General features: G+C 34.4%; 1 long non-coding RNA gene across 2 annotated transcripts in view; it reads right to left on the reverse strand.

Annotated features, from left to right (window-relative positions):
- The window catches only part of LOC149126261 (uncharacterized), a 157398-nt gene that overhangs the window by 38454 nt on the left and 103951 nt on the right, over positions 1-14993 (reverse strand). The window contains exons 3-4 of one of the 2 annotated variants that reach the window (XR_016235789.1): positions 10134-10226; positions 8842-8965 (exon numbers count right to left, since the gene is read on the reverse strand). This is a non-coding gene — a long non-coding RNA (uncharacterized LOC149126261). Of the gene's footprint in view, positions 1-8841; positions 8966-10129; positions 10227-14993 lie in introns of both variants that reach the window. The other variant, XR_016235787.1, reaches the window with a different exon arrangement.

Raw genomic sequence — 14993 nt, forward strand, 5'->3', positions numbered from 1 at the left:
CTGGCCTCCCCTATGGACATCGGTTTGTGTCCTGGCTCCTTGACTCCTGATCCATCTCTCTGTGAATGGCCTGGGGAAGGCAGTGAAATGTGGCCCAAGTGTTTGGGCCTCTGCCACGCACACAGGAGACCTGGAAGAAGCACCTGTCTCTGGCCTGGCCCACCAGGCTGTTTTGGCCTTTTAGGGCAGTGGACCAGCAAATGGAAGATCTCTCTCTGTTTCTCCCTCTCTAACTCTTTCAAATGTAAATATTTACATAAATTTGCCTAAAAAATTGAAGGTACATTCTGTGAAAAACTGAAAACTCAAGTGCTTTTCTTGATTATGTCTTTTTGGGAAGGCCTCATTTAATTTATAGTACTCTCATTTATACTATCCATATGAGGTGTTAACTATGGATGTCAACCTGAAATTAAATAAAATTAACTTCGGTAAACACAGTATCTACCTTCTAGGATGCTCCCATGTACACAAAACACAGATGGGAGGGCATAGCAACACACAAATATTATAATCGCATCAAATATCTGTCAACAAGAAAAAGTTATTACTTTAAACAGAAGGCTTACTCATATCATAGGTCACATAGAATTCACAGAGATTATATGATTGTATAATAAGGAGAACATTTATTTTCCTTTATTTTACTTACTTATGAAGCAACATACTGGGAAAGTTTTTTTTTTTTAATTTCATATTACTATTCCTTGGCATTTTTTTTTTTTACTTTTTAAAGTTGCTATCTTCATATTTACACAAATGTAATTCATTGTCTGAGCTTTCTTACACTATGAAATGTGAAATGACAAAAAAGGACCTTAGTCTACAAAGAGTTAAAACAAAAATATTTCTTCCAAATTCTTTTTCCTGCTTGTTTCTAATAAAAAATAGAACGGAGATTTTTGTTTGTCAACATATGGAAAACCACTTGTTCATTCACTGAAAGGTATGTCTTTAAAGCATTAATCAAATCAGGATACAGATTTGGGAAAACACATTAATTGTTTTCTAAAAATCAGCAAAAATTATCATGAGTCAATTTTTATGGTTTTGAATGTAAGAACAAAATTTTTATATTTAAATATGTGAAGTTTGATACCTTTTCTGCATTTTGTATTCATTAACCTATATTTTAAAGTGCATAAATTTTTAAGTACTTTTTGACCATTATGTTAAAATAATAAAATCTTCCTACAGCTAGTTCCTAAATATGTCTTACTGCTGAATATTTTCTAAATAGTTTTTAAAGGACACTAAGAAAAGCGTAACCAATATCTAAAATTCTACTGAATAAAATTGATTGGTAACTCAACATACAGAAAGCAGACTTATTGACTGTAGCTTCAAGTGTTTTGTTGTTGTTGTTGTTGTTGTTTTACTATTGACTTAGACACATTTGATTATGGCACCCAAATTTGGCAAACTTGCAGAATACAGATAGGTAAATTTATAGGTTCTCTCTTTGTTATTATCTATCATAATCTGAATTTAATTTTTCCCTGGTCATGCATTATTATATTTTCTAGAATCTAAGACAGCATCAACTTGAGATATACCATATTTTATGTGCCACTGAAAACAAACAGTGAATTAATCAACTGGAAGATAACAACGTAATTTCACAGATGTTGCCATTTGATTTGGGAAAGCATTTCAAACCTCAGAAAAGTTCTCTTTGATAAACCTTTTATTTCCCTGACAGAAAATCCTAAAAACAGCAGAAATTCAGGTTTCAAATCCTATATTTGTTTTAATATCCCAGTACTGATAAAAGTTCTTTTGTAGTAGTACTGTCTATTCTCACACAAAAATTTTCTCTATGTAACACCACTGTTTATTTTTATTTAAACTCTGAGTATGCATTGTTAAAGTTGTTAAGGATGTCCTAGTAGATTTTATGCCTATACTTACTAGGAGAAAATGCATTTAAGTAAAGCAGTGAATTTTTGCTTCAACTTTTCTTTTGGTCACCAAATCTTCACCCAGCAAGGTAGAACTTTGTTATTCAAGAAATGTGAATATTTGAAATCACTCAGAACTTAAATAATATTATTATAATGTAATATGTAAAAACAGATTTATTTTATACCAACAAATATATGCTCATATGCATATATACATAGATAGATAGCTGGTTACACTTTAAAACAGTGAATATATCTGAGGTAATTTGACATGGCTAATATTTATGAAACTGTAATATAACTAAAAATGGATATAAGAAAATAGACATACTATGTACATCAGATTAAACTGTTTTAATATTTTAAATGTTAAAGTTCTACATGTTTCAAAAATATCATAGACCAAAATTTAAGCAGATGATGATCTGATCACTGGAAAGGCATTCAGCTATGTTGTTGTCTAATGAATTTGACAGCCTTGAAATTAGAGAAACTATCAATGACTGCTGGATTTGGCAGCAGGGGACAATCATGATTGAAACGATTTAAGAATTTCTTCAATAGTATTTGTCTAGGGCCATAAATATTGTAACTGAACATCAGTCAATACCTTGCAGGAAATTTTCCTTAATCTATTTCATTTTAGAGTGGCAATTGATCTTTCACTAACAAATGATGAACACAACCAGCTTTACAAAATTCCATAATTTAGGGATTGTCTTTATTTTGTTTTTACAGTTTAGGCTTCCCAAGTAAAGAGTAATATATATACCTATGCAAAATGACTAGTCAGCCATTTGTTAGTCTTTGAAGACAATCCAGAAAGATGTGAATTCAATTATTTTAGAGCTCAGCTTATTCATTCTATATCAAGAATCAGTTTCTGTCCTAATTGCGTGGCATTTTACATTAACCATATATTTTACTTGAATAAGAATGGTAAGTAGACATACTTAAAGTCTATGTTCCATTTTCTTTATTATACTTTAACTTTAGTTAAAATATTCTAAATGGAATTAGATAAATGTGTCACTATACCACATCAAAATCAAATGAGGCCATGGGGAGCATGTTAATGTGCATCAGAGTTCACCTAACTTTAATGTCTTTATGATCATCTTGTATTTGAATACCCCTTAGCACCTTATGAAATTAACAGACTGACATTTACATGCAGGTCTAGAATAACATAGCAATGGTGTATTTGTCTAATTACTGAAGTTTCCAGCTCCCTCATGAACAAAGCAGGAGTAATGAACCATTTTAAATAATGTCACAGTAATGTTGTAATACCCCAGTGCTTCAAAGAACCACTTTCTCCAAGTAGGAAATATAGTCTAAGCATGTATGTAAGACATGAGGAATAACAGATGTTTGTCACACTTTGTAGATGTGTTGGATGACATTTCATAATTCTGAAAAATGTTCCCAACTATTTTAAGAAAGTTAAAACCATGAATGCAGGCATGGCATTAAAATAGTGCAGCCATGAATGTTTCACGTTTTGCTAGAACCCCTACTCTATCCCAAAGCATGGTAAAACACTGGGACAAATAGCTGTTATGTGTTCCACTGCTTAATTCATCAATTTAACTCAATAGAACCACAAAATTCTGTTAATACTTTCATTCACATTTTCATATATATCAATACTGCATCCCATATGTATATTATTTTGAACCTTACAGGGGCTTTTAATATGTCATGATGAATAACAACTTAGCTATATTGCTAAAGGATCACACAAAATACTTGGGATTTTGTTGGTTGCCTTCAACAAGTTGTTTAATGATGTATTCAGCTTTTTTTAGAGTTTCATCTTTTATTTTTTAACTTTTTTAAGGTAAACAAAATTCAAATATTTCATACATACCAATATCAAAGCAAAGTTATACTTCCCAGCCTACCCTTACTCTGCGGACATCTCCACCCTCCTTCCTCTTTCCTTTCCCATTTGTTCATTTAATTTTTACAATGATTTACAAATAGTAAGAAAAAAAAAAAAAAAAACACTGTTCCTCAACAGTAGATACAATGGCTGTAAGTAATCATCCAATCTCAGAATGTCAATTTCACTCATCGACATTACATTTTTGATGTACTTAAGATTTACTCTTGTTAATAGAAACCCAGAAGGCAAGAAACACATTGAAATGTGCAAAAACACACTGAAATGAGGAGAATCTTTAAAAAAATCAAGTTGTAAAGAATTTGTAATTGTTATTTATATATTATTTAAAAGCATGAATGGAAGGAAACAGCAGACTACAAAATGACCATGACTTGAACAATAACTATATTGAAACATATAAAATAAAGCCAATACATGGATAATTATTAGTCTGAGAGAATCTTGCACACTCTTAGGAACTTTAGTTGTATTAGTTCTTAAATTTCAGTCATTTCTTATCATTTATCAGCTCTACTGATGTCTACACAATGTCATTGTTTTTGAAGAAACATGAAGAAAAAACATTTTTTTGACAGTTATAGACAGTGAGAGAGAGAGAGACAGAGAGAAAGGTCTTCCTTCCATTGGTTCACCCCCTAAATGGCTGCTATGACCAGAACTGCGCCGATCCGAAGCCAGGAGCCAGGTGCTTCCTCCTGGTCTCCCATGTAGGTGCAGGGCCCAAGCACTTGGCCATCCTCCACTGCCTTCTTGGGCAACAGCAGAGAGCTGGACTTGAAGAGGAGCAGCTGGGACTAGAACCAGTGCCCATATGGAATGCCAGCGCTGCAGGCAAAGGATTAACCAAGTGAGCCACAGCGCTGGCCGCCCATGAAGAAAATTTTATGAGACTTTTAAAAAGTCCTAAATTATATTCTTCTGAAATGCATTATTTTACATTGTTCTTTTTCCTTTTGCTTTCCAAAATGTAGAATGCCTTACTTTCTTCTGAAATTCTTTTAAAGTTTATCATATATAATCTCAGCTGTTTTAAATTGTTATAATATTATGATTGCTATAATTAGATACATTTCAATGTACACAAAGCAATGTTTTGTTCATTTTCATACACAATAGAGTTATGTTTCTGGATCATGTTCAGCTAATTAGAAAGTGGCTCACGCTATATTAGAATATGTACATTAATTTCCTGATGCAATAAGTCAAAGGGGAAATGTGGCAATGAAAAGTAAGTTTGAAAAAAATAGTCTCAAAAGAAATGAAGTCAGAAAAAAATAACTACAGCCTAAGAGTCTTTGCAGACTTTATTTATACATAAATGCTGAATCAGGAAATTGGCGCATAGCTGAGCTATCATTAGTAGTCATTGCCAAAGGGAAAAGAAATTTATTGTATTATTGCACTTTTTAGTGAGAATCATTTTATGATGTTTTCCCAGTGGATCCATAAATAAATTTATCTTATTGCATGTAGCACACACAGTGACTGTTGTCATAGATTTTTTTTTTTTTGGTCTAATACTGAAATTCAGGACACTCATGGACTTCTGTTATTCTTTCTTTTCTTGTAAATCCAATTAACTAATTTCAGGAACCTCTACCTTATCTGATAACTCATTATGTGATATTTAGATTCATATTAGAATTAATGTGACAAAAACACTCACAGCACACCTTTAAGTCTAATGAGAAAAAATATCAAAATAAGAGGTACAATTTTAAAACTTATTTCTCTTATAATCTCTAAAGCAAATTAGGGTTGTTTTTTGTTTTGTTCTGTTTTGTTTTGTTTTGACAGGCAGAGTTAGACAGTGAGAGAGAGAGAGACAGAGAGAAAGGTCTTCCTTCCGTTGGTTCACCCCCCAAATGGCCGCTATGGCCGCTACGGCCTGCGCTGTGCCCATCAGAAGCCAGGAGCCAGGTGCTTCTCTTTGTCTCCCATGCTGGTGCAGGGCCCAAGGACCTGGGCCATCCTCCACTGCACTCCTGGGCCACAGCAGAGAGCTGGACTGGAAGAGGAGCAACCGGGACAGAATCCGGCATCCCAACTGGGACTAGATCCCAGGGTGCTGGTGCCTCAGGCAGAGGATTAGCTTAGTGAGCCACAGCACCAGCCAGCAAATTAGTTTTTAAAATTAATATGATGCAAAACTTTACTGAATTATGATAATTAAAAAATCATTGGGAGATCCCACATATTATTTCTGAGAAGCAATTTTTCCACCAATAAAGGTTGAATAACATTTCACATGTTTGTTTTCCGTGACCCCTTCCTGAAAACCAGCTATCTGATTTAGCAGTGCAGGTCTGGAGCCTAAATGTCATGATTTATATAACATATATCAACCCCAAACCCCCAACAAAGAACTACAAGTATTTGTAAATTATAGAGTCGTGTTAGGAAATAAAGAAAAAGTTTAAAACATACGATGTACTATTAGATATGTCTTAAAAAACCAAGAGGCATTCGCATGGGTGAAGTTTCATCAGGACACCTTCTGTGAAATGTATCTCTTAATACCGTTAGATCCCATATATTGGTTTAGCTTTTACACATTTATGCAAAAAATTATTTCAAACTAGTTACTTCTGTCTTCAAACTCATCACCTTAGCCTTTTAGTAGCCATAAAATGAAACATAGTGAGATTCTAAATCTTTATACTCTTCTACTTACAGTGATTAATAAAGGAGAGCAAAGAAGAATAAAATTTTTATTTCCAAGGACTATTGTCACAGGTACCAGAAATTTAATTCTTTTATCCTACATAAGGTACAGTTTCTGGAATAGATGAAAAATCATTTGGTTGATCTCCTCAATGAATCTGTGATGTGAAAAACAAGACACCAGGGAGAACATAGGAATGATAGCACCAAATAGTCTTTATACACAATTTTATTAGGACTATAGAAAAATGATACCTTAACTATCCATCTAAAATGTAGCTAATTCTGGTTATTCATTTATTTTTAATCTTCAGTTTATAACCTTACTGATAGAATGAAGTTAAGGCGACTTTGTTTATTGCTATAAACAAAGAGAAACGGTCATTTAGTTTGGCATGACAATATCCATTGATTTGTGTTTTGGGGAATTATTATATATATTGTACGGTTATTTTAAGCATGTAACAGATTGGAAAGAAAATGCTTTTATATTGATAGTATTACAATCCATATAGCAGTTATTGGAGCCATTGACACTCTTAAATAATCTAATTTTCAATTAATTATCAATATCATTGGAAAAAACTAGTTTTTCTTCTTTTTAAAAAAGGTCAATCAGTGACTCATATATATTTAAAAGTAAAAATATGCTAGAGAATTTATTTTACTCATGATATGACATAATCAGGCAGACAATATAACTAGTTCAAAGGAAAAGCCGAAATCACTAATCTATGAGGAGTAAGAATAATGAGATATTGAGGTGAAATGCTGCCAAGAACCAAAATTATTTACACACTGGAAGGAAATTAATTGAAACAATAACTGACAGGAAAAGAATATATTTTACCAGATATTTAGAACATAAAAAGAGTTGCAAAAAAAAACAAAAAGAGTAAGAAGGACTATAATATAATAAATCTGGAAGGCAGTGCTATAAAAGATGGATAGTTTTTGTTGAAAGAATTTTCTGTAATATCACACCATTTGATTAAAAATAATGTCAAAAATATATTATTTTTATCACAAAAATAACAATTAGTCTCATTAGAGTAGGCCTGATTTTTTATGTAGGAGCCGAAAGAGTGTTGATTTGCCATAGGGGTATTCTTAAGTTTGCTTTGCTGATTGTTTTCATAAGGAATCTCAAATTGGACTTTTAAAAGCCTCTTGAGGCTAAGAAGCCAAGCCAAAAATTCACAACCAGATTTTACCTGCAGTATTTATTTATTTGGGTGAATTTCTCTCCTCTGGAGTTCCCCCAAATCATCAGACATTTCTGGGACTCTCAGGAAGTGACTTTTATTATTCCCTGTAAGGCTGGGACCCTGTTAGCGAGGAGCCACCCAAGTCTTTTCTAGAGGGCTCTATAATCATTGACTCCATGAAGTCAACCTTTGTTCCTTTAAAATGTTGGGTCATACCTGATTGAAGGAGCATCAATCTCACTTGCCATTCCAAGCAAGGCCTTTGTTGTATAATCAGCATTTCTAATTATGTCTTATCATCAGAAAGGATAGTTTTTTCACTGAACCTATCCAGATAGCTTTATTAACATTAAAACAATGATATTCAATAAAAGTTTCTAGATTTTTGATGGGCCTAGAAGGAAGAATAAAATAATTTATAAATGTTTAATTTCAATTTACTAAAATAGAGTTTACTGAGTGATTGTTAGGCAGAGTTTAAGAGAAAAAAAGAAAAGTCTTCCTTATATACACAGAAAACTGAACGTTAAAACAATATTGTGGCAGGTGTTTAGTTCTATAGTTAAGACATTAGTAGGGACTCCCATATGTCAGATGGAGTGCCAAAATTTGAGTCCTGGCTCTGCTCTTGATTCCAGCTTCTTGTTAATGTGTACCCTGGGAGGCACCATGTGAACACTCAAGTATTCAGATCCCTGACACCAGATGGAAGACCTGGAACAAGTTCGAGGCAACCAGCTTTGGTCTGGCTCAGTCATAGCTGTTGTAGGCTTTTGGGGGCAAGAATCGGTGATCTGTCTCTGTCTCTCTGCTTCTAATATAATAAATTTTGAAATTAATTTTTTGTATAGTCCTTGCTTATTTTCCTATTGTCTTTTTACTTTTTATTTGTTGGAGTTATTTATTTGGTGGAACCAATAATCCTTTGTGTATAATGTAAATTTACAATGTTACCACAAAAAATAAATATATTTTTAAAATAAACACTATCATATTCCAAACAACATTATAATCCTCATTCAGTTCATTGAGTTCTATATGATTGTTATTCCACTGGATCTTATGTTAGGAGTCTCATCAACCCATCAGTTTCATGCAATTCCACTAGTGTGTCATCAAAGCTTGTTTAAGCAATGATACTAGAAGTTCATACCTAAAAGTACTTGGCAGTCCCTTTGCCACGGGGTTTCTGGAAGTCTTCTCTACTGGAGAAAGTGCATGTTCCTTGAAGCTTATTTCAGAGCTTTCAATGAAGGATCAGAGTATAACAACAAATTCTGCCCAGAGAGGGGAAGATATAAATGGCTATGGTTAACTTACTAGTAATCATTTTCTGAAGTGAAGAAGTCATAATGAAGTAGGCAGGCATACAGGTTAAAATTAATTAGATTTGTGAGCTGACAGACCACGCCTTTGCCACACCCCTGTGTGACCTCATGCCCTACCTGATATTTTCACCACACCCCTGTGTGACCTCATCCCCCTACCTGGCCACACCTGGGTACCCGCCAGCCAATCAGGTTAATTAACCACTCCCCTTTGGAAGTGGGTTAAAAGCCTGGGACACTGTGTGTCTGGCCCTTCTCTTCTTCCCTGGCTTCTTGCCAGGAGAGGGCTGGCTGTAGCCCTGCACCTCCAGGGCACGTGGCCTTCGGGTCACCCGCCCTAGGCTTCCAGGCCTAGATGCTCCTCCATGTGGCTGGTTCCTGGTGCTCGGTATGAACACAGATTTACCTCTCTCTCTTAGATAAAGCTCTCATTCTCCTATGCATCTTTCACACTAAATAAAAGACTAAAATGTACCATGCTGCCTCGTTTATTTATGCCGGTATTTAGAATTCTTCTCTAAATATTAGGCAAAAACTCTCTCGGGCTTACTAATATTGGGTATTTATTAATAAGCATATGGTGATATCATATGGCACCCCAAATTTTGGTAACATATGTGGCATCCCAGATGGCGCTTCTGGGGAACTCTAAGGGGCCACATTTCCATATATTTTAGGGGGTCATTTCCGATATCAGTAACTAATCAAATTGATATGGGAATCTGGATAATTATATGGCACACAAAATAAAGCAATTCAATAGCTACATATTCTTGAGTTATGCTCAAAATAGACAAACAAAAAGACTAATGATCTTTTTTCATCTTTTAACAAATACAGACCTGATCTATGCAGTGTATTAATCTGTTTATGGAGACCAATATGATTCGATTATAAAACCAAATGTCCAATTAAAATATTAAATATTAACAAACCAAATTCTGCTATAGAAAATAAATCTCTACAAACAATAATCCATTTACAGGCCTCATGAAATGACCAAACCAAATAATCAAAACCCAAATAGGGAATAACTTGTCAGCCAAAATCTAAGCAAAACAAAATTGGTAGAAAGAAAAGTAAAATTAGTAAAACAGAGCGAGATAAACTCACCTACCCCTTCGGACTCATCTCAGGGAGGTTTAAATATCCAAAAGGCACACTTAACTGCAAAAAAGTTCGCTTGACTCGTGATTTTCACTGGGCATCTCTGTGGAAAACATCCAAATTTTATATATATATATATATATATATATATATATATATAGACAGGCAGAGTTAGACAGTTAGGCACCCCAACGAGGACTAGAACCACACAGCCGGCGCTGCAGGCGGAGGATTAGCCTAGTGAGCCTCAGCGCCGGCCCCAAATTGTATTTAAATAAAAATGAAATATTTAACATCTGTTGTACAGCAAGATGACTAATATATATATATATTTCAAAATATCTGCTGGAGCCGCGGCTCGCTAAGTTAATCCTCTGCCTGCAGCGCCAGCACACCGGGTTCTAGTCCCGGCTGGGGCAACGGTTCTGTCCTGGTTGCTCGTCTTTCAGTCCAGCTCTCTGCTGTGGCCTGAGAAGGCAGTGGAGGATGGCCCAAGTGCTTGGGCCCCTGCACTCACATGGGAGACCAGGAGGAAGCACCTGGCTCTTGACTCCGGATTGGCACAGTGCGCAGGCCGTAGCGGCCATTTGTGGGGTGAACCAACAGAAGGAAGACCTTTCTCTCTGTCTCTCTCTCTCACTCTCTATCTCTGCCTGTCAAAAAAAAAAAAATCTAACAAAAATATCAAATGTCTCCCCACAAAAAAAGGATGGTTATGCTAATTAGCTTGATTTAAAGATTCTATAGTGTATGTAAGCACAAAATAAATAAAGTAGCACATGGGGCCCCCATAAGTGTATATATAATGGTTTTTAAATCAAACACCATAGTATTTGAAATGGTAAGGTCATGTCTTGCATACAAATATGAAGAGGAACATGTGCTGAATTTACTCATGTGATATAAGAGATAGGAAGATATAATGAACATCTAAAAGAATAAATCAAACACCACATGTGTATACAAAGCATAGGGATGCTGAGGTTGGTTACAAATGAGGAAAAATGTTTTTTCCTAGAAGAGAAAAAAAATCAACTAAATTACTACCAAAATGGCTGAGTGTACCACTGTTTTTTGCCATAAAAACAGTGTTATTAAACTTTTAAGTCTTTGTGAAATGTTAAAAATTATTTACTACTGTAGTTTTAATGATCTTATAACTATTTTAAAATTTATTTATATAAGTGAACATCTCTTCCTTTGATTACTAAATTTTACCCATGCTTATTTCCCTGCTGGACTAAAGACTTTACTCTTTATTCGTTAAGCTCTTTATTTAGCGGAGCCAATAAGCCTTGAATATAAGTAAATTAAAAATACGCTGTCTGAAAAAATAATAAAATTTTAAATCACCAAATAGGACAAAATTTTGCCTAAGATTTACAAATAACTCAAAATGGCTCAAACACAATGACCAGTGCTAACATCTGGCAATTCTGGGTTGATAATGCTATCAGTGAGACATATTTTTCCATTGAAAATTTTTTCTACAAATGTATCCTATACTTGTATCACCAAAGTGATCCAATAAACCCTGAACTGTATAGTAGCATGACAGATGACTATGTGAAAGTTGGATTACATTTTTTTCTATATTGCATTTGACTCTAAATATTGAGACAAGAGTCTTTAAATAAAGACTGGGATACACTTTTACTTTAAATGTCACGTTGTAAGGGTAGGCATTTGTCATAAATGAATAAAGGGCAAATTCTGATGTTTTTGCAATGCTTTTCAAATATCTAGTGGCAAGATTAGAAGTGATTCTTGTATATAAAATGCTTACCATATTGTCCCCTTTTCCAAGATAAGTAAAAACTAGACAAACTATTAACTTAGGAAGCCCCATCAGTCCCTCAGGGTGTGAGTATGAATATTTAAACTCTTTCCCTGTTATAAGAAAGAGATTCCAAAGTACATTTGTGGGAAAGATTTTATTTAACACATCAAAAATGAAACTAGTGAGATGTTAAAACCATTGTAAAAGACACTAAAAACAGATTTGGAGAGCAATAATGACAATGTAAATGTGCACATAGTGACACAACTAGTCTTTCAAAAAGTGGTAGGGAGGTCCCTTGAACCTCCAGTGAACAAAATTTACATTTCTGTAGGCAAGAGTTATTTTGCATCATTATGAATATCTATAATTTACAGAGTCAAAAAGACCCTTTCTGGAATAAGGTAATGCTGAAATGTGTGCTGTAGACAATACACCATTTTCCATTGAGGAACACATTTTCTCTACAGATAAATTAATTATTCCCAATTTTTTCTTATAGATAAAGCTTCAGTAAATAGTGTATGTCTGTATGTGTGTGTGTGTGTGTGTGTGTGTGTATATATATATACATATAAAATATACCTATTAATTCCTTGGAATAAACTCCTATAAATAACTATCTGACTGATAGATAGATATTTCAAATAAGCTTCCAAAAAGATGGTTTTGAATGCCTATTTTTGCACAGATAATGCACATGACATGCTCTTCTAAATCCCCAAATTCTCATGACATTTCACTAGTGGCTAAAATATTTTATGCATCACACTAAAATTAAAATTGAAGCATTTTTAAAACTGGAAACTTGAAAAATATTGCTTTGGATAAAATAAGCTGTGTGTTCTAAGTCCTTAAATAAATGAATCTTAGAGCAATGCTTTCAGAAATGCTAATATAAAGGAATTTAGTCCATTGCCCCATTTTTTTGATAAGAAAAGTTACATAGACGTATTCGTACACATGGAAGATTCATGAAGTACTGAAGAGGAAAGAAAAGTTTCATTATATTTGTATGAATGAATGTAGATGAATACTGACTCTATACCTAACAATATTTTGTGGGACTTAAAATATACATATAGAATCACAATAACCCAAAAAATATAGCAATTAGAAGTGAAAAATTTTTAAATAACTTCAACTCTCCCAGAATCTTCAAAATCATGTTGTAAACTTAAATCATTTGCTATAATGAGTGAATCCTGTTCTACAAAACAATATGTACTGCAGTGGAAACACTCAGCAAAGTGAAGAGGCAATTGACAGAATTGGGAGAAAATTTCTGCAAACTATGCAACTGATAAAGGGTTAATATCCAGAATCTCAAAGGAGCTCGAGAAACTCAACAACAAAGAAACTAATAATTCAGTTAAGATGTGGGTAAAGGACTTGAACAGGCATTTTCCAAAAGAGGAAATTCAAATGGCCGACAGACGAAATACTCAGGATCATTAGCCATCAGGGAAGTGAAAATCAAAATTAGTCAGGTTTCCCCCTACCCCAGTTAGAATGGCTGTCATACAGAAATCAAAAAACAACAAATGCTGGTGAGGATATGGGGGACAAAGTTCCCTAATTCAATTTCAGAGGAAATGTAAAGTAGTACAGTCATTGTGGGAAACAGTGTGGTGATTCCTCATAAAGCTGTAAATAGATCTGCCATATGAGCCAGCCATCCCATTCCTAAGAATTTATCTGTCGAAATGAAATAAGCATATTAAAAGTTATCTGTACCCCCATGTTTATTGCAGCTCAATTCTCAAAAGCTAAGTCATGGAATCAACCCAGGTATCCATCATCTAATGACTGGAAAAATAAGTTGTGGTATAGGATGGTATACTACTTAGCCACTAAAAGAATGAAATCTTATCTTTTGCATCCATTATGCTTACTGAAATGAGCCAGATCCATAATGACAAGTGCCATATGTTTTCCCTGATCTCTGATAACTAATAGAGTATAAAAAAATGTAATGTGTATGAGCAAAATTGGCATTTTGATATTTGTTGATTGTCTACAGCCCTTCTCTCTACTGTTGAGGAACAGTGTTATTTTCTGCCCACTATTTGTTGAATTCTTCCCTTACTGTAGTGTTAATCTTAGGAGCATAAAATAAACTGAAAATAGATCCTTGTAAAAACTAAAAGAAAGAATAAGGAAGGGAGGGGGAGGATGGCAGCATGAGCAGGAGGAACAGTAAGGTGGGAAACATCACTCTGCTCCTAAGCCTGTATATATATGACACGAATGAAATTTGTTCACCTTAAAAACAAAATTAATCAATTTTTAAAACCCAGTATGTTCAAGCCCTAAAAACTGGCACCTGTGAATATAATCTAATTTAGAAATAGAATCTATGCAAATGTAATTGAATTAAAATGAAGTTATAACCCCATTATTGTGTGTTTTTTTAAATGGGGAGATCTGAACAGAGAGACACCTAATTATGCTATATAATAATGGAGACATATTGGATCAATACATATCTGAGCAAAGAAATGCCTAGGCTTTCTGGCAATCACTCTTAAGTGGTTTTTTATTTTAAATTTATTTATTTATTTGAAAGGCAGAGTTAGAGAGAGAGAGAGAGTGAGTGAGTCTTCCATCTGCTAGTTCACTCCCCAAATGGCCACAATGGCTAGAACTGGGCCTATCCAAAGCCAGGAGCCAGGAGCTTATTCCAGGTCTCTCATGTGGGTGCAGGAGCCCAAGGACCTGGGCTATTTTCTATTGCTTTCCCAGGCCATAGCAGAGAGCTGGAATGGAAGTGGAGCAGCCAGATCTTGAACCAGCGCCCATATGGAATGCTGGCAGGTGGCAGCTTTACCCACTACATCACAGTGCCTGCCCCAGAAATGTTGAAACAGGTATGGAACTTATTCTTCCTCAGTATGTTGTCCTGGCAAAAAACATCAATATTCAACCTCAACATTTCACTTACAATTCTTTGTAAAATTATGCTAACAAATTTTATGCAACTTAAAACTGAACAAATTTACTCTTTTCTCTAAGAAAATGTCCATTCTGACTTTAAATAAATACTGTAAAAAATTTCTTGTAATTCATGCCCTTTCTTGTAATTCAGCT

This window comes from Oryctolagus cuniculus, chromosome 6, assembly GCF_051225735.1.
Source record: "Oryctolagus cuniculus isolate XC-2025 breed Fujian yellow rabbit chromosome 6, ASM5122573v1, whole genome shotgun sequence".
NCBI classification, from domain to species: domain Eukaryota; kingdom Metazoa; phylum Chordata; class Mammalia; order Lagomorpha; family Leporidae; genus Oryctolagus; species Oryctolagus cuniculus.